Source organism: Haemaphysalis longicornis, unplaced genomic scaffold, assembly GCF_048455015.1.
Source record: "Haemaphysalis longicornis isolate Haplotype H1 unplaced genomic scaffold, Haemaphysalis longicornis Haplotype H1 scaffold_6, whole genome shotgun sequence".
Taxonomy (NCBI): Eukaryota; Metazoa; Arthropoda; class Arachnida; order Ixodida; family Ixodidae; genus Haemaphysalis; species Haemaphysalis longicornis.
In genome coordinates this window covers 40,950,286-40,974,449 of record NW_027526407.1, presented here as the reverse complement: position 1 = coordinate 40,974,449, position 24,164 = coordinate 40,950,286, and the positions used below count along the sequence as shown (strand labels likewise).

General features: G+C 46.1%; 1 protein-coding gene across 2 annotated transcripts in view; it reads right to left on the bottom strand.

The window, feature by feature from the left end:
- Positions 1-24,164, bottom strand: part of LOC144142503 (xibalbin-1-like) — a 134,240-nt gene that overhangs the window by 40,279 nt on the left and 69,797 nt on the right. Inside the window, exon 2 of one of the 2 annotated variants that reach the window (XM_077674059.1) lies at positions 14,161-14,209. The exons of the other annotated variant lie outside the window; for it this stretch is intronic. The gene's annotated coding sequence lies outside the window, so the exon portion shown is untranslated. The remainder of the gene's footprint in view (positions 1-14,160; positions 14,210-24,164) is intronic. 2 annotated transcript variants of the gene reach the window in all.

Here is a 24,164-nt window from a genome sequence, read left to right as displayed (position 1 = left end):
AAACTATTATTTGCTAAACAGCTTCGCCCTTAAAATGTTATCCTCTAAAAGGGCACATAATTTTTATGCGGGCGGTGTTACATCATTTTGCTTGGGTATGTCACGCCCATTTGGGACCTGATAATTCTGTCTCTTGAACAGCAAGGTTTCAGAAACGATAGTTATAAATTTTTGCTTGGTTTAAACAACTAGTTCAGGAATCCTGAGGTTTTGTTTAACGCGATTTCACGTTGCTTTGTTCGTCTTGTTTTTTTTCGTTGGATCGCCCTTTCTTGCGAAGCATGTTTTTGGGGTTATCAACCCCGATAACTGGAACGCTTCTTTTGCTGTCGCCTCTCCTCTCACGCACTGAACGAGACATTGTGATCTGATCATCAATCCCAGAGTCGCATCAGACTCCCAAGAATAACTGTATCATTCGTTTCTCGCATATATTTTTCCGACTTCAAGAATCATTCAACTTTCCAAGGAGTATACCTACAAGGGACAACAAGACTGCATGTCTCAAAGCTTCTTGTACGTACGGAAAATTGCAGTTCAGGAAACTGATAAAACACAACGGGGGAAAAGACCACAAAAGTAACAATTAAAACGATAGTAGAACGAGCATAAATTAACCTCTAAGAGCCTTCGAAATCTTGAAGAATGCCTAAGTTTTAGGCTGCATGATGGTGAAATACGTAACCTTCAGGTGATTTTGTTCATTTTTGTGTTCCCTCAGGAACATTCGGAAATGACTCAAAGTCATTTGACTCATCCTTACCCCCAGAATCATCTCTATAATCATCTCTAGAGCCAGAAAATTCTCCAGGGTATCTTGACCCCTTTGCGCCCCCATTGGTTGCGCCTCTGGTGTCAGCGATGAGTCAATTTTATGTAAAGTTAACATGTCTTGGCGGTACCTCGCATTGTCAGGTAATCCTGACGACTGCTTTCTGAACACTGATTGGAAATTCTTTTATTGAAATATAAGGTTTGACGAAATCTCGTCCCGTCAGGTAGTAGACTCATAGTTAAATATAAACCGCCTAAATATAAATGTAAATAAATTTATAAACCGCCTAAATATGAGCATTATTAAACAGGAAGCATGTTGCCTTCTGTACGGAAGCCTTGTTGACTTAGCGGAAAAGCTCAAAACTCAAGACTTTTAAGTGCACTAAAGTAACACAGCTAGTTTGGCGCCATAACAGCCTCGAGCTTTGAGATTTCTGGCTCAGGACTCTTTGGTTGGAGACTCGTCTTTTTAAACATGAAAGATTATAATTTTGTTTTCTTTTTTCAAAAGAACACAACCTCTACAACCATTTGTCTCAACATAAAAGAATGCTTTCAGGAAACCTTGTAATCGAGATGTGCAGCTGGCGATTCAGGTTTAGGCTTCGCATAATATCATTCATGGAACCCGGCTATTTTGAACCGTGAAAAGGAGCAACGGTCGAGATTAAAGCTTAACAGAGCTGACGTTTTGCAAAAAGTTAACGCATATAAGGGGCCATATGCGTCAAAGGAAGCATGTAAGATATGTGAAAGGGCTAAGGTCAATTGACGCGAAATATATTTTTAAACGAGGAGATGCAGAAGCAAAACTTTATTTAACAGTGAAGTAAACCTGGTTAGTGGGTAAGGTCCTCAGTTCAGGAATGCGTTGCAGCTCGTCTTCGGTCTTTTGGCGAGCCAAAGCTGCTTACTCAGGTCTGAACTCTCCCGCTGCTTGTGAGTTGGGTTAGGGATTGGATCAAGTTCTGGGTTTGACTGGCATGCCCAAACTATATGGTAATGTGTAACTGGGCTGCCGCAATGCTTTAAATGAAAAAGAGAAGTGCGTAGGGAATTTGTCGCCAGCTTAAATTTGGGCGTGATATTTTAGGGACCCAGCGAAACCAAGAGCTTGATGAATGACAACTTCCAAGATAATATATTTCTAGTTCTTCTGGGACTGTGTTTTTTTCTTTCAACGCTTTTAAAACAATTCTTTTTTGGAGGTTATCCTTAACCGAGAATTTAACACTTCGGCCACTCTGGGGAGCAGCCATGTGGCTTGCTGCAGCAAAATGCGAAAGCTGTCTAGCGGTAGGCTTCTATTAGAAAGGACAGAGACAGACGTGTGTAAAATGATGGCCCCGCACTCAGAGTTTGAGCCAGTTCGGCCTCGTACCGATCAAGACTAGAAACCGCCTTCTCGCTTTGATCGAGGACAAGAAACCATAATAGTTAGGAATGACGACGTTGTAACAAACGAGAAGGTACACGAACAAAGTTAACGAAATGTTCGCCTTCGAGGGAAGTCGGTACAGAAAAAAATACAATGCCGTAATGTCTCTTTTCTCGCTGCAACCAAGCTGCACCTCATTACTCCTGGTCGAAGAGTTCGTACCCGCCGTTGAAGCGTAACCGAAAGATGGCTGCACAGCCAAGACGTGGGTGGCTTATACTGCCGGAAATGCGTTCGACCAGAACAGGCAGTGGGATGGCTTCGGACTGCACCCACGACCGCTTGCTTGTCGCTTCGGTAGCCGACGGAAATGATCATTTTTCCTCGTTTGGAAGTTGTCACAGGGGAGTTCCGGGTGCGCTTTGTGCTTGCTTGCTCTTCGCTCAATTCCATTGTTCTTGCACATGGTTGCGTTTTGGTGCTTACCTTGTTGCTTCCGGTTGGTTTTTCTACTGAAGCTCGAAGATGAATATGGCGCATTTATTGCCTCAAGTTTGCTAGGAACGGAGGTTAGGGCTGGTATGGCATAGTTCCGTGTCTTCTCCGAGTGATTTCGTGGTTTCTGTATAAGTCAACCTGTGGGTTCTGGCTGTTATTTTAGGAAACTAGCAGAAGCGTCTAGACGTGAAAACGTGCTCAATTTCTTTGCCTTGTTGTGTTTTCGAATTTGTTTCCTCCGACGTCTGTCAGGTTGTACCTTTTTTGTTTTGATACTGGTTCGCGTTCACTTTCCGCGGCACACCAAATAATCTATTGACTCAAAATAGTCCTCGTGAAACCCGCAGGTGCGGTCGAACTACACTTACTGGCGTTAGAAACGGGTTATCCCAAAGAGGGTGGCGCACGTCAGGGGGCCTCTTTCTGTAGACACCCTTAAGTCATTGGGGTGAGGGGGCAAAGGGGCGGGAGAAGGGAGGCACAAGTGTCTATTTTCACCAGTGTCCATCCATCGCTGGGTTCCCAACGAGCGACAACGAGCAGCCTGAGCGGGTGCTGTGTCACGCAGCTGCGACATCACTGGTCGTGGCCGAGTTGTTACGGTCCTTCTGTTTCTCCAATACGCGAACGCTCCCGCCTGGCTTCCTCTTCCGACATGGCTCAATAGGTTTTGTGTGCGTCGGTTGGAACGTTTTCGCTCAGCCACAATATCTCGCGGGTTCAGCTGCTGCACTTGTGCTGAAAGGTGATAAGGACAGTCGTCGGGCGTAAGGCCCTAGTGAAGAAAGTAGGGCTCGTCGCGCTCCACATCGCTCTATTTTAATGGTTCAAATGCGATACTTTCTCGGTAAAAATAAATAAGTTGAAGCGGAAACACAACCTATGTAGGAGGGTTTTCTCGCTCTGAAACACTAGAACCCCTTTAAAGGTCACAGTTTTCTTGGGCAAAACTAGTGAAAGAAACCAAAAAGTTAAACTGGTAAACGATATCTCTTTACAACTTTAAAGGGTTTTGTGGAAGCTCAAAGGAAGATATTTAGCTTTCTGAAGTAGGGTAGTCCTCTAACTGACCTCTAAAAGGAGCGAGGAACTCTTAATGAACTCCGTTCCCCTTTCGATAGCGATACCAGCATCATGATTACACACGCCTCTCAGAGCATATTTGCAGAAAGAGGCGGACCAGATACCTTACGTCATGTGCTCTTTTTACATTGGAAGATAAAGACAGTCCAGGTTTATTAGGAACCAAAAGTAGCGTCCGTATACGCCACTGCGCGCTTCATAAGAAAGTCAAACAAGCAGAGCACGTCCATGGGACGTGCTCTGTCCATGGGACGGGAAATAACGGCGAAAAAGATGCCATCCTTTTTCGAGCAACTGGATCATTTTGGCAGTGATCTATGTACACGGAGTGTCCATCCGGCGGGAGAGATATTGCCTTTTAGATAGATGCTCATCCTGACACACGCTGCTCCGTTCGCGGAGTTGTCTGCCTTCCTTCCTTTCCGGGCAATATATAACATAGCGGCAACAGCCTTTGCCGTCAATGACGTCAGCATCTGCGCAAACCGCTGAAAAACGGAATATTGTGGGTGCCGGCCTCCAGTTTGTTAGCGAATCCCCTTCAGAAGGAAAGGAAATGGTATAAGGCAGACACCATACCAAGCGAAAAGAACGCAAACAGCAAGATGCGACGAATTGACAGCACTGGCGCTAGCCTCACAATTTTTGTTTTGTGCTTGTTTTCTCTTGGGCTCGGTGTGATGTCATCACCATCGCCATAGTCATTACCACGCTCAGGAAACTTAAGTACACTGAAGAAAGGAGGCATCTTACACATACATCGAACCACCCCTGTCCTGCCCTGCATGAGCCGATTCTAAAATCTTGAATCTTTGTAATTCAGCTCTTCATCCAGTTAGAGTGATTGCAACCTTCCGGGCAACTTCTCTCGGAAGCCACTCTGCTACCCTGGTGGTCAACCGGTTTATATTACGTTGCATACATGGCTGGCTGAATCTTAATTTTTTCCTAATTTGTACTATGACATCTGTAACCCGAGTTTCTTCTCTTGTGCATGACACTCGTTACCTCTCCTTAAGCGTCCCTGCTAATACCATTCGTATCAGGGCTTTTTGAGTTTACTCAAATTTTCTTTGCACTTTAGCAAGGCACCATGCTTCTTTCGTATGGTTCATCACGGGAAGTACGTATTGCTTCCGTACTACCAGCTTTGGTGATAGAAGCGGCCTACTCATCATTCCTTGTGAGTGCCGGCCGAATGCTCCCCCGCCCGTATCTTTTCCTTCATTACAAAGTGGTCGAAACTTCTGCGTTGGAGGAAAATTCGTCACGTAAACAGCGAGGCCATTTACAGTGGTGGCATAAAAACTGAAGATATTAAAGGGGACTATAAAAATCTTTAAAGGTCAGTGCCTCAATTCAATGCCCAGCTTCCGCTAGGTCATCAGCGCGCAGCTTCTAAGCTGAGTGTGGTCGATAACTGTGCGGGCTTCAACATGCACTTTTGGTGAAACGAAATTGGCGGTGTATGAAGTTTCAAACAGTAGTTTCGAATTCGAGGCGTCGAACGCATGGCGCACGCGAATCGAAGAAAGCCTAATTGTGATCATTATTGTAAGCCCGAAACGATCCTTCACACTTGCAGGCAGCCACGGCCGGCGAGTAATCTGAACTGCCTTCTGGGCCCATAAAAAGAAAAAGAACATGCACACGGCCAGGTTCTTTTAAAGCCCTTCAGTAAAGCTCCACGGATCATGGTTCTAACGACGCTATTATGCGAAAATTTTCCGCCAGAAGCGATCAATTAGAAATAAGTGGCAGGGAGTCTCGGGCTTGAAATCCCCCTCTAGTTTCTCGGCGGCTCGTGCCCCGCATGCAAATTAGGCAGGTCCTATCAATTAAGAGTCGCCTTGCTGACTGATCACGCTGGAAGATCGGCTTGACGTCGTGAAAAAAGCCCGCTGCTCCAGGTTTCAAATTTCGCTCCATTTGTTTCGTTGCTGCGAACGTGTCTAGTTTCAAAACAGCGGCACCCAAAAGGCGTCCGTGAAAAGAAGATAACACTGTAATTACTAAGAGCGAAGTAAGTCAACGTTAATGCATAAAGTACCCAAGGTAGCGTTGTTGGAATGAATGACAAGGGAAAGTTAAGTAAGTGTGCCCGGCGAAATAAAAAGTGCCGAAGACAATATTGGCTGAGCAGGGTTTGCGCATGACCCTTTTCTTAATTACCGTTCATCGCACGGCTCATTCTAAAAAGTAGGCATAAGATTTCAGCTCATCTCTTCATGGCTCTGGAACAGTAATGCATTTTGTTGGAGAGGGGGGTAGGTCGGCAGTGTCAGACAACAAAGCATGGCGCGGACGAAGAGCAAAAAGCTTACAATTCCTGATTTTGCTACAGAATCAACACAGAAATACATGCACTGTAAAATACTTGCAACCTTAAGAAAAAAAATTCGTCCAAAGCACCCGGTGAATGCGGTTGGAAAGCAAAGCTGTAAACGGCGCCCTTAGCGATTACCCATGCGACGTTACTTAAATTAACTTACGTCGTTCTACAAATAGTAAAACCAGAGAGAAGTGAAATACACTTAACCACTGCCTTCATTACTTCGAACAGATATTCTTGGTAAGGTTAAATCATGAACGGCGATTAGTTGAGTTGCATTGCTGTAGCACATGCGCGGAGACTGTTTTTTTTTTTATAAAATTAAAGGAAGCTCAATATCGGTGTTAGACGATCTCACTTCTCCGTCTCTGCCACCGCGGATGCAGGCGACGAAATGGGCGGCAGAGATCGAGGAGGAGGAGCTTGAAGAAGAGGAGGAAATGCTTTTACTCAGATTTCTGAAGTGCCGATAGTTCGGCCTAGGAGAATGGTTCCTCCTTCACTGGAGCCCATATACAGTCCGCGCCGCCTTTGCTCTACCCACCAGCTGAAGCTGGGTAGGCAGACAGGGGCTAGACAGCAGCATCTCCCACTGCTCTTGTTAGGTAGCTGACGGAAAGAGAGGAAGGTTTTCAGGGCTAAAGTCGCACAGTCCGATTATGTGGCGGAGTTTTCCTACTTCTGAGCAAAATTTACATTCAGCGTCGTAGCGATTAGGGCGCATTAAGTGAAGACGCGTCGTGTGTGTGAAGGAGCCGGATTCTATGAGCCGTCGGATAGTTTGTCAGGGTAAGGCGAAGGTAGGGTCTCTCTCTGAAGGCGATAATGCTGGGTTATGTCTCTGAACGAGACAAACGGTTGACTGTCCTCGTGAAGCTCCATAGCACGAGGGTAAAAGCGCAGAGTTGTTGGTGGTCGTATTCGTTGCCCTCCATGCAAGCGTGTGCGGGTGTCCAGATGAGCTGAATGGAATCGTTTGCGGAGTGGTCTTGTAGCACACGCAGTGCAGGTCGGGACACACAACCCGACTTCTAATTCCGGTAGGCTTGTCAAGGCGATGGCTGCCTCTTCTGCTGCCATCATGTCTTGGGTTTTGAGTGAGGCACACGCAAGAAGGTGGCTTCTGGAAGTAGCCACGATGATGGCGTACTGCTGCCGTCGATGTTGGGAGGCGTCTATGTAGATAACTACATGATCCCCACCGAGGGTTGTGTTGCGCGCTTGAGCTCGTGCTTATCGGGGACCCTTGTCGTGTGAAGGGTTCATATTTCGGAGCAAAGGGAGCATCTTTAGTTCTCACCAAGACTCCGGGAGTACATCAAGACGGTGATATTCTGAGCTTGCCAGCCAATCTGGTGAAGGATGCGGGGACCCGCCGCAGTTCTGTTCATTCGGAGCTTCTGGTTAGAAAGATGGGCCTCTATCAGCTCTTCCACCGTGTTGTTAATCCCTGTGCTGAGCAGTTTCTCTGTGGACGCGCTCATGGGAAGACCAGTGGCCTGCTCAACCACCTTTCTAATGGTTATATAAAGCAGCTTTATGTCCTCCTTGCCGAGAAGACAGGGGGTTGACGTAAGTGGTTCTCAAGAGGACAAAAGCTTGAACTAATCGAAAGGTGTCAGATTCCTTGAGGTCTCGCTTCTTGGTTACAACTCGTACGATCATGTGCATGATTTGATTGATGCGGTGTCTGAGGCGCCGCAAGGATACATCACTCTTGGTGTTGGTCTAGAGATGTAGGCCCGGATCTTTATGCTGGGGCTTGGAGTGGTGGCTTGGCCATCGAAGAGTATTTGAATGTTTTCCTTGATGTGTCGTTTGGCGTGAGGGCGGACGACAGGGAGCTGTGATTTTTAAGAGAACACTGGAGGCCACAGGCTTCAGCACATTGGCGTACTAGAAGTTAGATGCCATACGTTGGTGTGAGCTTGCTTTAATTCTTATAACTCCTAGAACACGTGCAAGGAAGGCGTGAACAGGGCCGCAAGACGTGCCGTGGACGGAAAACGCAGCGGCGCGAGAGCTGGCGTGACGCTATCACGTGGCATTCACCGAGAATGCAGGAGGTAAACCCGTACATGTGCTTGGTGAGTCCACACCCTGTCTTCCCCGTCTCCGCGATGGAGGTTCACGCTGGAGTGAGAACCTTTTTCTCCTAATTACACGCAGGCACTTTGTCTGTTGGAACCTGGATGCAGGATAGAGGGATATTTGTGCCATGGGGAACTCAGTGCTCAATTTGTAAACAGCCAGAAACGACAGAGCACGTTTTTCTGCATTGTTAGGCTGCGGTATTTTTGTGGAGTGTCCTCCAGAGGACCCCTCAAAAAGATTTCCCGCTTAGCCCCCATGGTATACTCTTTCTAGCGGTAGAAAACGAGCAGGGGGAACCCTTGGACTTCGTTTTGTTGGTGGCCTTGCATAGCATATGGCGCTCGCGCATGGCCTGTCTCCACGGGGATGTGGACGCCCGCCCTACGCGGCAATGTTTTCGTGAGTCCATATCTCAGTACGTAGAACTGCAGAAGCGCAAGGCATGCGCTTCTGAGTGGTTGTCAAGGATAAAACCATTGACTACGCTTAGGGACTTTTAGAGAGACATCGGCCTTCAAAGGTTGGTGGCTTGTCGCTCGAGTTGCTCATGTAAATAAGTTTGTTTTGTGTTTCCGTGTTGTGTCGAAGACCGGCATTAAAGAAAAGAAAAGGCTCGTAGCTAAATCGGTAAGATAGCTAGAAGGTTAGATTCCTGTCAGTGCCAGTAAATTCTTTTATTTGTTCGCGGAGTTTTCTGTCGACACCAGCGGTCGCGAAATAACCCTTGGGGGGTAGAGGTAAAAAGCTTTGCTTTAAAACTTTCATTGTCTATACTTAACCACCTTGCACCCTAGAAAAAAGCAAGAAAAGCATCATTTTTTAAAGAAACAAAGGAAGGGCAGCAAACCATGCCCTCCGGGTGGGATCCCAACCCACGACCTCCAGAATACGTGTCTTTCAAAAAACTGTATCGGTTTCAACGATAATAAAATAACCTACCACATTTCCCCTTTTGCTTTACTTGGCTTTCTTGACTGCCTACCCTCCTTTCTGTCGTAATTCAAGTAGTCCATCATTTCCCACTGTGATTCCCTACCTGCAGAGTGGGGGTCTCTGTTTTAACAGTCTTGGCGCCGTAGGTAGCTTAAGAGGGTTCAACGCGTGTCGACCGCCCTGGACATGTCGTAGACGCTCGAGTCACGGGCCGGGGGTTAATAAGAAGGTCCCCTTCTCCCCGAGTAGTCGGAGTGGCGCTGACTACCACCCCCAAGCACAGGAATCAATTACCGTAAAAAAGTACCCGATAAAGTGGAGGGGAGCAACGTCCCGGCGCTAGCGTAGTGGCCATCGCACCAGACGCGTATTCTGGATCGTGCGTTCGGATCCCACCCGGTGGGCATGCATTTTTCCACTTTCGTCCATCTTGCTTTTAAACAGCGGCATCTGTTTTAATGATATAAAAGAACCTACCACATTTTCCCCTTTGCTTACAATGACTTTTTGGACTGCCTGCCCTTTTTTATATATATATATATATGTAGTCATGTGCGAAGGAATCGCAGGGACAAAAACAAGCGCCGATAAACAGACGACGACGACGATAGCCCCGACGTCCGAGGGGTAAGCTCTAAACACGTTTGAGCAAAATCATCATCCCCGTCCATCGGGGTCTTCACCCCCCCCGCTCACGACCCGGTGAATCGGACGCGGGCACCGACAGCGGCCGGCTGCCCGCAGCTGCTCGAACAAGATAGCGATTACTGCCGGCTGCCCGCGGCTGCTCGAACAAGATAGCGATTACTGCCAACGTTTCAGCAAAGAGACCGGCCTTCATCAGGGCCCTGACAAAGACAAGTCTGTTTGCATAAATGTTGGCAACAATCGCTACCTTGTTCGAAGTTTTCTTTCCTTGTGTGCTCTACCATCTTCCAGGTTTTATTGCTTCTTATATATTGTGAGAAGCGGTACCGGCTATGTTTCAGCATGTGGACAATCGCCCTCTTCTAGTCGTGCACCCTATCATTATCGCATCGTCTTCATCTAGGCGGCGACAGTGTCATCGACATCGCCTTTTTTGCTGGGTCTTCCTAGCGCTGTGACCGCACGAATAAAGTCTGGTCTGCTGCCTGGCGATTCCTAAAGCCTCTCAATATATATACATATAGTGTGTGTGTGTGTGTGTGTGTGTGTGTGTGTGTGTGTGTGTGTGTGTGTGTGTGTGTGTGTGTGTGTGTGTGTGTGTGTGTGTGTGTGTGTGTGTGTGTGTGTGTGTGTGTGTGTGTGTGTGTGTTTGTGTGTGTGTGTGTGTGTGTGTGTGTGTGTGTGTGTGTGTGTGTGTGTGTGTGTGTATTAGTACCGCAATTCCAGGGCGGCGCGCTGAAAGTTCTGAAAACCCTTCCACCTTCAAAAACAGGCAGCAAAAGCCAATTTCGAAGCGTTTCTACAAAGCGACGCTTTGCGTGAAACCTCGGGAAAATTTGTAATTGTTCTTTTTTTCGCTTACACAAACACGACTGCAGCGAAGGGAAGTTCCTGTCCCTCGTTCTCGTGCGTGTGCTTCTAAGATTAGGCTGTGTCGGCAAGGAAACTACTTAAATCATGTTCATCTTCCCACGCAGGCACCACCAGTGCGACTTGAAGTGACAGGTCCCGCCGCAAGCAGGAAGGGAGGAGGCCGTGAAACCCCTACGCACGGGAATTTCCGTAGCCCTAACTCCTGCTGTTTCCTTTGGCCCTAACTCCCCGTTCTCTTTCTTTCCTGCTCCGGAGCTATTTCTCACCCATTTGACCTCATTTCTAAGTCCTGTGGCATATCTTATACGCGGAAAATAGAAAGCCTCCCCGTCCTATTACCGAACGGTGCCTGGGGATATTTTCGTAGCGCAGCCACCGATCAAGAATTTCGAAACGAAGGTAATGGAGGTGTGCGAACATTTTGGTAAACGAGCAGTCCTCAAGGCACGTGCGGGGAAGCTCAGAGATGTGTGCGTGAGGAGGGAACCTCATTGTGAACAGACGAGATATTGGCGGCGCACTTGATTATTTTTCGTAGTGAAAGTTTCATCACATCTCAAAAATATTCTCCGCTGGTTGCTTCTTCGATCATTTTTTCTTCAATTTTAGTTCTTCAAATTAACCAAAACTTAACTGCACTCTGTTGAGCTAGTTTCTCAAGAATGTCCTCTCCCAAAAAGACACAAGGTTTCACCGAGCGAAAGCTTGAAAGTGCGGCGACAAAAATGGAAATATAAAGTTCACGAATGGGTACGTGGTTATGCTATAATCTGAGTTATGCAGTAACATTGCTGAATATAAAATTGCCACGAGAATGTTTTCTGTGTTATGTCATTGTCCAAGGAACTTAAGGCAGCAAATATGATGAAATACAGTACTTCGGCATCAAACACAGAGCAAAACATATTGCAGTTGATGGGATGTGGATACCGATTTTTTGGAAGTTAGTCCCACTCATGGACAAATGAAACGAGAACCCAACAATACGAACCAGAACACACAAATAGTGCGATTTCTTTCTGTGCACGGGATATTGTGCGATGGCTTTATTACAGAAGCAAATATTAAAAACGTGTTTTTCTATACATACCACTCGCAAGCCATCATTTTATCTCCACTATTATGATTACTTGATTTTGCCTGTTCCGTTTCAATTTTCGTATTGTCGTTTCATTTTCCCATGAATGTACTTTACCGGAAATTAAACTTCGACCCGGTATTTAAAGGCGAAGGGGCTCTATGTCCCGTTATAACAATTTGTGACCATCTTTTGTTACCGAAAGGTGGTCATTAATGTACGTCATCAGTCGAGCGAAACGTGCTTCATTTGCAGGAAACACCTTGGCACGCGCAGGGCTACGCGGGGGAGCTCAAAGGGGCCTCCCATCTGCCATGGTGTCGAGGTGCCGGCCGGCTGGGCTTGCCTTATGAAGGAGAGTAAGCTGTTCGGTTTCCCTTCTCATAGCAATTACTTTTGGCTAAACCGGATTATTATGCTGAGTTTGGCTTCATTTATATAACGGTTTTTTTAGCTCCAGGGCACTAGATGTGACACTAGCGAATTGCGTGCGCTGAAACACGTGGGATACCAGGGACACCGCAGTAAGAGCCATTGGTTTAGCTGTGCAGCTAAAAAGACAACCGTTGCCTCAGTGAAAGCTTATTACCAGTGAAGCTTTTTAGCAGGCGACATGTGTCATAAAATTTACTTAAAAAGCTAGAGCAGATTTATTTTCTCTTGAGCGTTGACGGCGGTCATCCCTACGAAGAACACGTATCAACACGCACACACTTTTATTTCACTTTCGTGATCTGTTCAATTGGGGCTATTGATGACTAATACACTTGAATATACCGTAAAATGACAAGGCGTGTAGTGTTGAGGTCTAAATCTGGTTCTGATCTTTGAAATTTAGCCAATTATTTATTAATTAGTGAAGGTGCATAGCTAAATGATGGCGTCCAAATGATGTATTAAACCCCGTGCGACTTTGGTGGTCACCGCGCCAAAATAGCGAACACAACTGTTACCAAAGCAATAAGAAGCCCAATGCAAGTTCTGTACGTGGTCAGGAATACTCAGGCACAATATCTTTGAATTCACCAAGAACCCTGCCACCTCCTTCCCATCCCCCTTCGCCCGAGCGGTGGGAGGCGCTGCTAACCACCTCCAGCCTTTGAGGGACGCACCACGCCATCAAGGTTCTGCTGAATAAACAAGTTTTACTACCTCTGTCTGTGTTTCTATCTTGGTTTTCCAATGCCTCGTGCTATAGAACGCCTTGTACCTTGAACGCCAAGTGGGGCTTCGGGAGTTTTTTTTTTCCGGCATGAAAATGACATGGATCACTAATAATATACTCATCATCATCATCATCATCATCATCACCACCACCACCACCAGCCTGTATACTCCCACTACAGGGTGAATGCCTCACCCGTTAATCTCCAAATATCCCTGTCCTGTTCTCACTGCGACAAATTTATCTCTGCAAACGTCTTTATCTCATCGGCCTATCTAACTTTCTGCCGCCCCCTGCAACGCTTGCCTTCTCTAGGGATCCACTTTGTAACCCTTAATGACCGACGGTTGTCTCCCCTTCGCATTTCCTACCATTTCTTATTCTCAAGTTCTTCTAGTATGTCCTTAACACGCGTTTATTCCCTGTCCTACTCCGCTCTCTTCTTGTCCCTTAATGTTACACCTATCCTCTTCCGTTGAATTGTTCGCTGAGTCGTTCTCAATTTAAGTTGAGCCCTCTTACTGAGCTTGCAAAATTCTGCCCCGTAGGTGAGTACCGGTGAGACAGCCGTAATACACTTTCATCTTCAGGGCCAATGGTAGGCTGTCATTCATTATCTGAGGATGCCTGCAGAATGAACTCCACCCCCTTCTTGTCCTTCTAATTACCTCTGCCTCATGCTTGGGATCCCGGGTGACAACTTGGCCTAAGTAGACAGATATATTCACTTATGACTTCCAATGCCTCGCCACCTATCTGAAAGCTCCGTGCTCTCCCGGGGTTATTTATCATCTACGCTTCGCTAAATAATATACAAATATTACCGAGAATCTTTTTACTCGCACGACTAAACGTTTTTGTAGTCTTATACCTAAGGAATATATTATCTCCTTGCGCATAGCTCATAGACAGCGGAGAGTTCGCTCCCATACGCTTTCGCGTCTGTTTCATGAGCGGTTATGGGAGCGACACAGGGGAAAATTTGTATTCGACGCGGCGAATGTACACCTGCAGTGTTAGGGTATGCCGTAGTGGAAACGGAATGACTAATGAGATTCGCCGTGACTCTTGAAATTTCGCGGAATTTCATACACACATGAAGGTTCTTGGTCACAGCCTGCATTAGAAAAGGAACCGCCTTGATCTCGAATAGCACCAGCGCCCTAGTTGTAACTAGCGTCCACCATACCACCGCTGAACGTGTGCAACCCACAAATGCGGCATGCCAAACTGAGTGGTATATGATATCGTGCAGAGTTATCGCGGTTTAATGCGTTGCATAATAAGGCAGGGATACTCACTCAGAAGACGACGGTCCGGTTGTTAGGACAAGTCTGTGTCTCTAATGCTCTGCAAAAAACGAAAAGGGAGCCGCACTTAATACGCGCAGTTCATTTATTCACCATACACGGCATTTGTATTTCCCTGCGTCAACAGTTTATGAAAGTCAAAGTCGACGATAAACAAATGGTATAAAAACGGTTGCTTTTTCCGCCAGCAAAGGCTCCAATGTAACTAGTGTTTATAATACTAAAGTTATCTCTCGGCCGCATCAAACGCAAGTAGTTCTTTTCCGCTGAATGCTGGCGTCACGCAGAAAGAAATTAGAATTTTGATGTCCTTGATTCTCTTTGCTTAGTTGTTCAACTGGTACATGACTGGTATACTCGTTTCATTAACCGATGCCGTTTTTTTTTTCATTTTTGTCGTACAAGCTATCTTAAATATCGTGAACTTGTCAGACGGCGAAATCTTATTTACTCCATTGCTCTGAAAGAACGACTGTGACCGCCATGTTATTAATGACAGTGACGGCGACATTTCGCCGCCGAATCAATGCATCACGCATCTGGAAACGACGGGAGTAACCCAACAGAAATAAAAGAAAACCGACAGCGGAGGCCATGATGTGGTCAGTCCAGCAACCAAACGTACCATCACAAACTTTTACCTTCTAATTCATCACGAATTGCGCACGTGGAATGAATATATTATTTCTGTATTTCTTTGCATCATTACAAAAAATTGTTACGGGTACCTAATGAGGCTCCACCACTCTACCGCTGTTCTCTTTGCGCCAAACTGAATCGAGTGATTGCAGGGTTGGCTCGCATTTCTAGCATATCTATGTTAAGTCTCCACAATCTGTTTCGGGAATTATCGTTCTGCAATCGAACTCAAGGGAACAGCAAAAATATGAGTTTGTCTTTGTACCTCGCTGTATCCTTTTCTCTTTAGTGTCGAGTGTATCAAAACTGTAAGCCTGCACCGCAGCCAGAAATTTCAGCTATGCTTCGTGGCCGTGTTTTTAAGCTGTGTGCGTTCCACTCATGGTGTAATTTTATGCAGCAGGGAAGATGCGTCATAAGCTCCCTCGCAATAATTATGGCACCTTTGTTTACATCTTCTTGTTTCTACTTCAGTCCCACGCGACACCCTAGAAACACATCTGCCAGGTGTCACAATAATCCCCAGTCTACCCGTCTCTCCTGTCACAAACCTTTCAAAACCATAGGCGCCTATAGGAATCATTAGTCGGACCCGTGGCAGCGAGCCTCCGCAAAGGCTTCCTAAATTTCCACCGGCTCCGGCGTCACTGAAAGAGCAATCACTCTGATTTCTGTTTTTATATGTCTTTGTTCGTTGGGCCCGGATCGAACAAGTGTACTTTTCGTTTATTTTCTGCTAACTACCGTGAGATTGAGTAAGATCATTTTGTCGATGTCGATGTTTCACCGTTACCAACGAGATATTTGAGAATAAGAATGAACTGTATGTATGCTTCCTTCGGAGAAATATGTGCGTCTGTGTTCCCTGCTTTTTGCTGAAAAGGGCTACATGAAATCTATGGGTGGTAATAATAAGAGGCCCTAAGACCTCCATGTTTTTATAGATCATCACACATTGCCCATAGACATGTCTTACCACGCTGATATTAGTTACTCTATAGGAAAACGCCGACTTCTAACGCAATTCTGGAGATCCATAAGGTTTAGAGAGAATATTTAGTAAACAACTCTAAAACCTTTTTTGATTGATTGATTGATTGATTGCTGATGGTATACCCTTAATATAGGTGTGATGAGGTGTGTCACCATGCAAAAGATAATATGACAATTATATACTTTCTAAATTTTTTCGCTCATCATATCGGCATGCTCAATTTATATTTTGCCAGTTACGGATGAGAGCTGTACTATGTTATATTGATATGATGGTTGCAGGAGGTAGCTCTTCCAGGATATTTTGATATGACTGCTTGGGCTGCCCTGAAAATTTTGCATTTTAGGAGTAACGGTACGCATAATAGTGAACCGGACTTTAAAAGGGCTCGTCCTGAGGCAGTCTACCGCACAACTGGGTATCTGCAAAGTTAGCTTTCTAAGAATGCATCCGTACACTGCTGTGAAGTCTTACTAAAGTAAAGGGGCCTTGTGAGAAAGCCTGGCAAGGGTATGTGTAATGTGGTGGGCACAGCCAGAATGCTCACGCACTAGCGGGGAATTTCTTAGAGAAGTTTAAGGCTTATGATTTCGCAAAGCGTGTCAACATTGAAGTATAGGCCCCCTATTTTTTCACTACATATTTTTTCTGTAACATACTAGCTCTAATGTAAACCTTCCAACATATTTTTGCAACGATTTAAAGATTTTTATAGGGCAATTGTAGGTCGCATTGCCGACGATAAAGGCTGCATAGAAGAAGCTTGACAAGCACGTCTGCCCGATAGAGTTGTGCTGATAGAAGGCCTAGAAAAACGCATACGGTAACCGCTGTGTTCCAGAACCATGCAAACTTAGCTCTTTCTATTCGAACGATGATATTTTTTAATTATGGTTTATTTATGTCACTGTTTGACCATTCTTTTTGAGCTATGTATGCTCGAATATTTCAAGACTGATTCCACTATACTAAGTAGGCATATAAGTCGTAAATGGAAGATTTGCGTTTCTAATTCAAAGTGGCAATTCAGCAAATTGTTCAACCCCTCAGAGTTTTACTGTCTATCGCACCTAAACGCGGGCTTTACGCGCCACCAGTTCGGGAACCTTACCACCCCAATGGAAATCAGCTAGGATTGTTTTTATTCCTAAACAAGGCAAGAAACTCCACCTCGAAAACTTAAGACCTATATCGCTTACCTCGTGTGTAGGCAAACAATTAGAACACGTCATTCTCAATAGGCTCCACAAATTCATGGAGGAGAAAGATCTGTATCCCCACACCATGATAGGGTTCCGACAAAAGCTATCAACTCAGGACATTATGCTCCGACTTAAGCACCAAAATATTGATGCAGACGGCTGCTCACGACTAGATACCAGGGCAGTACTAGGCGTCGACCTAACAAAAGCCTTCGACAATGTGCGACATGATGCAGTGCTCTCCAACCTCGCCCAGCTTGAGGTAGGAAAAAAGGTCTATGACTATGTCAAAGATTTCCTCTCGGGGCGGACTGCACAACTACTTATTGGAGGATTGGAATCTGGCGAGATCAAAATTGGTAGCAGAGGGACGCCGCAAGGGTCTGTTCTCTCTCCCTTTCTCTTTAATGTCGCCATGATTAATCTGCCACAGCAGCTAAACGAAATAGAAGGACTGCACCACAGCATATATGCTGATGACGTCACACTGTGGGTTGCCGGTGGCAGTGACGGAGAAATTCAAGAAAACCTACAACAGGCGATAGACGTGGTAGTGGCTTATGTGACCCCCAAGGGCCTTTGCTGCTCGCCACAAAAATCTGAATTGCTTATTTGCAGACCAATCAGGAGAGGCTGCAAACGAGACCGCGATGTTGCCAATATCCTGCTATATGCGGACGGCAGACCCATTCCCATGGTACAGAGCACCAGAGTCCTTGGTCTTCGCATACAGGCCAATGGTTGCAATACAGAGACCACAAAGGCTCTCGAAACGAGTGTACACCAGACAGTCCGCCTCATCTCCAGAATTGCCAACCGGCATCATGATATGAAAGAAGGTAACCTCGTCAGATTAGTGCAGGCTTTTGTTCTTAGCCGCATAGTCTACGTGACGCCCTTCTTGGCACTAAAGGCCGAGGAAAGAAAAAAAATCAATAACATCATTAAGCGAGCCTACAAGCAGGCACTAGGTATACCCATTACGGCACCAAATGAACGCTTTGGAGCGATGGGGCTGCACAATACCATAGACGAGCTTATAGAAGCCCAAAAAATAGCACAGCTAGAAAGACTCTCCAAAACCGCAACAAGCAGACACATCCTACAAGAGCTTCAAATCACCTATGCGGCTCAACAAGGAAAAAGGGTGGATATCCTTAGCGACCAGAGGGCACGTATATACACAACCCCTCTGCCCAGAAATATGCATCCCGTGCATAACCTACAGCGCTGGAATGAAAGAGCCAAAGCCCTCCAAAAGCGATTCGAACGATCTGATGACGTGGTCTACGTGGACGCGGCCGAGTACTGTGGACACAACGCCATGGCCGTGGCAGTAGTCGATCGGCAGGGCCATTGCATAGCCTCCGCAACGATCCGCACGGACACTCCGGAGGTAGGAGAAGAGGCAGCCATTGCACTGGCGCTTTCTTCTACAAGAGCGAAATACATAATAAGCGATTCCAAATCTGCAATCGTAAACTTCGCAAAGGGAAGGATCTCACCCGAGGCCCAAAGAATCCTTAGAGGATTAAAAGAATTAAGACTCCGAGGGGTCCAAATTATATGGGCACCGGCGCACTCTGCACTTCCGGGGAAGGAAAACGCTCACGAGGCAGCTCGAGGTCGGAGCTTCCGAGACTGCCCAGAAACACCTGGGGCATCGTTTCGCACGGGGGGTAGGGACCGCATGGTGACCTATTGGGAGATAATCGACCATTACAGATTAGCGAGGGCCAGATATCCCGCAGCTCATCGCACCTTGGGAAAGTGGCAGTCAGTAGCATAGCGACTACTACAGTCCTACACTTTTCCGAACCCGGTGAGGTACAGTCATTGTTACCCCGGTCTATACGAAAATAAGTTTAAATTATGTTCAGCAAGGGCCCATCTTGAACACATTTTATGGGCCTGCCCCCTTAAAGTGAACACCACACCTCAAGCACTACACACCACTTCCTCAGAGCAGTGGGAGACCGTGCTGCTCAGTTCACACCCGGGCGTTCAACTCCGGGCCGTCCAGATGGCCGAAGACGCCGCCAGGGAGCAAGGACTCCTGGCCGCCGTCTGAGGGGGGAAGAATGAAGGGGACTCCCATCTCACCTCTGCCCTTACCCCCGTCTCGGGCTCAATAAAGTTATGCACTCACTCACTCACTCGGCGGACTAACAATCTGGTTATCCGTTGCACATTCTCCTACATTCACGACGAAAGCACATTACTTGAACCATTAATTTAAAAGCTACATACTTTATAAACAGCTGTTTTGGGGCAAATGCTGTTTTAATTCCTGTATTGCGCAATATTTACAAGATTGCACGTCACCCGCTAGCCCGCATACAATGAATGTCCTGGCCTGCTGCTATGGTTTGCCCGGATAGCTCGGCTTCGACGGCGGCCGTATTTCATTAGACTGCTAGACTTTCGTATTTACGGCGTCAAGATAACACAGAGAGCTTTGTACACTGCTTGATACTGACTTGTGCGTGCTTATATATCCCTATCGTCAGTACCGCAGTCCTGATCTGCCTTCCAAAAAGTTGTACAACTATAGAAATCCTAGTTTAATCACGTAAATTCGAGTTGGCCCTACTGACCATGGGTGTCATTGAGATTATCGAAGTTGTCCTATTAGGAGTTTTTTTAACTATAGCCGTGAATATGAGCTATTTGAAGTGATTCCTGAAGAGGAAGAGGTTATTCATATATTCCGGCTTTGTTTTGCAAATCAAATGGTAAAACGTAATGGCGTAGTTAATTATTAACTTCTCTGAAGTTTAATGGGGATCAAGAGCAAAAGTAAAGCAGCTGTTTGGGAAGTTTGCATTAGAAGTTTGAACACGTTCCAGAACAACTCTACGTGCTTTCAGATTGCTGAAGCTGTAATGAATTGGAAATAAGGCAGTGCCCAGAAGGCCACACCCTACGCGTCGAGTTAGCGCAGTTTATGAATATAAAGTAGTCGCAAAACACAACGTGGCCTTGTACCGATGTTTGCATTATGGCTGCGTAAACTTTCTCCGAAACGTGGCTTACTGAGTACACATCATTGATTAGGTAATGCCATCCGGCCTCATTTTTCGACGTGAAATACCGTAGTAAAAAGTTGGTTGTGCCCCCCTTTATATATAATTTGCGACCCCTATCGTGTTTGGTTCTGGGACGCAGCTACCCAAGAAGACGAATAATAATTCACTCCTTTTATTTGCATCATAAATCTTTGACAGGAAGCAGAGCTTGCATAAATTCCACAGAACTGGTGCCAGATATCCCTCAAAGAGGTTTTTAAAAGGGTATGGAAGCTTGAGGTCTCTATTTATGGCCAATAAAAGTAGGCTCACCGTTTAAGAAGATTTTTTACGAGTGGTTTTTAGGACATCGCTTATGATGCCCTCTGTTCATATCTTAACTCTAAACGGTTTCGCAAAATAAACCTTTTTTTTCTGCCCGAAGACAAAAATCATGGTCCGGAGCGTATTGCAGGTGGTGCAGTTTAAGTGTCCTTTAAAAGCACTAACCTACGCTCTTTGGGCTTTGATAACAAACCCAATCCTGCTTTCCAGATCCGGGGACATATTTATTTATGTTTGGGAAAATATCACTGCTCATCATTGAAAGTTCAGTATATAAATTGATATTCTTCCTGTACATCAAAATACAAGATTTGCACCCGAATCCCTACTCCTATCATCTTCCTCTCGATAGTATTCATCATTTCTGGGACAACCCTATAAACATTACTCGAGCAAGGCGATGTTCCAAGCAATCATAAGTGAATGAGTGAAGCAATTGTACCTTATTCAAAATTTCAGTCGCCACAGGATGAGACGTTCCAACCGCATGTTTTGTTCCCAAGCTTATCTTCTACGGCATCACGGCTTCCACAGGACAATGGCTTCTGCGGGAGGACTGCCGACTTAAATATTCCTCCATTCGTTTATATAGAGTAGGAAGCACGAACGAGGCGAGTTTTGAGCCGCGCAAAGTGCGTGGTTCGTCTGGGAACTCGCGGTGACAGGCTTCATAGGCACTCTAGTACGCCCCTCCATCATGAATATTGCCATACGTGTGCAGTGATTTCGCGCGTCTAGTTTCTAAGATGCGTGTTTAGAATTAGCTTAATACACATCCCTGCGTAAAATTTACAGGGCACGGGAGCTGCGGCCTTATTGTGTCCTTGGTACATCTAAAGGCACGGCCTTTTGTGAAGACAGCGCTTTGTAGTCTCCCTAAGCACTATACCTTTTCGCGAGCACGCTTTCAGGTTGAATGGTCGCTTCGCTATAAATGCCTCGTGGCATTCGCTGTGAAGCATACTCGCTATCCGGAAGCAACTTCATGTGTTGCGTGCTGATACTCCTAACAAAGTTGCTCATTCTAATTTTTCCACCTTTGGTAGGTGCAATGGGTTTAGCCGACGGGGCAAAGGAACACATTATTTTCAGGTATGGTGGTCATTCTTACGCGGGTAGCCAATTACACGGGGGTTCCAAGGGGTAAGCCCAAATGTATCGCACCATAAACAATCAGAAGGATAAACACAGGTCTTTATTAGCCCTGTAAATTGAGTTCTTTTATGTGAACAAGTAAACCTGATAACAAATCATGGCCTTGGGCTAATTTATTTTGGGGGGGCCCTAACCTGCCACCCCCGTGATATATATATATTGACGCACACCACCTCGCTTACAAGACAAATGAGCTAAGTGAGCTATGTAGTTGCTGAGTACTACGAGACCCTATTACAAGATAGTATTTGTACTTGTACCTTAAACGTTTATTGCTTCAAGTCTTCGAACGTAACAGGTTTTCTAGATAGGTTTTAAAATCTCCCGCAGCCCAGGGAGTCTAATTACCAAAATGTTCACGGTGTTTAACTTGAGTTTAGCTGCATGATAAATTGCAATCAACCCCTGAAGGTTCAGCCCACTGCGCCTGCAAACGCTGGAAAGATTATAATTGTGTATGTAGTTGAGCATGTCAGCAAACAACGCCGAGCGCCCCTCATGACGTCCTAGAGGGCTGTTAACTAACACATTAGGCGGTGCGGAACGGGCGGTACCATGTGGCGTTTCTGTAGGAATTGTCGTGGTGGGCGAGTTCACATCTACGAGTTCATATCTGACGCCTCAATTAATAGGGTAGACCAGCTGTCTGCCGCCATGGCCTCCGGCGGTGTGTAGAAATCTCTTCTTATAGGCGTTGGCACCCAACTAGTTATAAAAAAATTCAGCGTTAGGCAACTGCGCTGAGCTGACCCTTTGCTTTGCATAATAAAACCATGGGCGAATGACCTGACCTTAATCAGCCGCCTAAATACTGCTGCTTAAATGCAAGCACCTCTCAATGAAGTATTTGTTGAAGAGAAGAACCAGCTAACCAAGCCTATTTGGCGTTCTGTAGGCCTTGAACGGCACTGTCAGTGCTTCAACCTCACCTGCCCTCCTCGTTCCCTGCGGCTATTCAGTCAAGTGAATGCTAAAGCCTACCCGCTCCTGCTGAGCCATGTGGACGAAGCTCGAAGCAAACTCACTCGAGCAGAGCCGCTGGGTGCAGGAGCACGCTGCAAGCATCTAACTCCAGCCGCCAGACAATAAAAACTAAGCATGAAATGAACGAAGCAACACTGAACGTGCGCTAAGTGCTCGGAACAGCGCCGCGTCCCACTAAAACATCAAACCTGCTAGAGCGACCCCTATAAGCCTCCCTGCATGACCCCGTAATGCCAAGATGGGGCGCGACGCCCCGCTTAACTCAATTGAGCATGCCTCGCTGGGTGAATACGGCCAGCCCCGGAGGCTAGCTACGCCCTGAGGAAAGTTCGTTAATAGACTGTCATTGCCTATAACGGCGTCAGCCACTCAGTGAGCCTGGTTATTGCGAGTACGTGGTCGCTGCGGAAAAGCCATTTTCGAGTTTCCCACCTGAGCGAGTGCTTTGTCTCGCCAATCTAAGCTTCCTTAATTTCCCGCCCTAGCGCGTCACCTTCCACGCATGCCGCTAGTTTTAGGCGTAAAATGCATTTAGCTGTACCAAATTCGCCTTCACCCTGATTTGCACGCATGCGTGGGTGTTAGCTCTTAGCAAATGGGCGAAAAATATAACACACAAGTAATTAAGGGGGGAGCTAAACCAGTCAGCGTGGTGTTCCTATGCTGGAATTCTAAGCACTCAGTCATGTTTTCTTTCCAGAGAAGAATGTTTGGATTTTTATACCGAACTTTTGCGCCATTGTGAAGCCTAGAATGCTCAAGGCTGATTAACAATGCATATCTATAATTAGCATTCGTGGAGCCCAAAACAGAGAATAGACAAACGTTTTGTGATGTTTATTTTGTTATAAAATAAATATAAAGCCACACTAGGCGTACCCACTTCCCGCAGTACCTACTATAGGAATTGGCCTACAAAATGACCCCGCCCATTTGGTTTAAACAGTATGTGAGCACCATTTGGTGTGAACACAAAATTGCTCCACGTCATAGATGTGGAAAGAAAGAAAATGAATGTCATTGTCACAGGAATGGCGCCCATGTGGGACGGAATACGAATAAAAAAGGCTTCCCGCACCATTATAAAAACACCGTCTCTCTTGATAACTTTTGTGTATGTTTACACCAACTGCCTGGAAAGCCAACAAGCATTCGGTGCTTAGGCAGACCAGAGAAAAAAACTATGTAAAACAAAAGTGAATAAAGCTGAATGAATGAATGAATGAATGAATGCTCTATCGGAACATGCTGAAAACCTATGGCCCATTTTCAGATTTCTCTCGCATCTCTCAAGTGCCTGTTTCTTCGGTTGCGTGGGCTGAGGGAAGAGGGGCACAGGAACGGATGAAGGAGGGCGAACCCTGAGTGCAGCAGGGGTGAATGGCAGTGATAGCGAAGAGAGAGCGAGGAGGAACACGCAGAATAGTGAGGAAAAAAGTTCATGGCGCAGCTCTTGGGGGCCCGTCTGTCGGTTCAGCAGCGTTGGTGTGGGCCAAGTGAGCCGGTAAAACTGGTTTAGGGAAAGTAGAACGTCTTCTGCGAAGTATGCACTGAACGCTTTCGTCAATATCACAATGGAAAACAAAGCGCTGCTTTAGCAGTCGTCTTTCTTTGGAGGCCGAAAGATGGCATTGGGGTGGCGTTTAACTGTAAAAAGACTTGTTCACA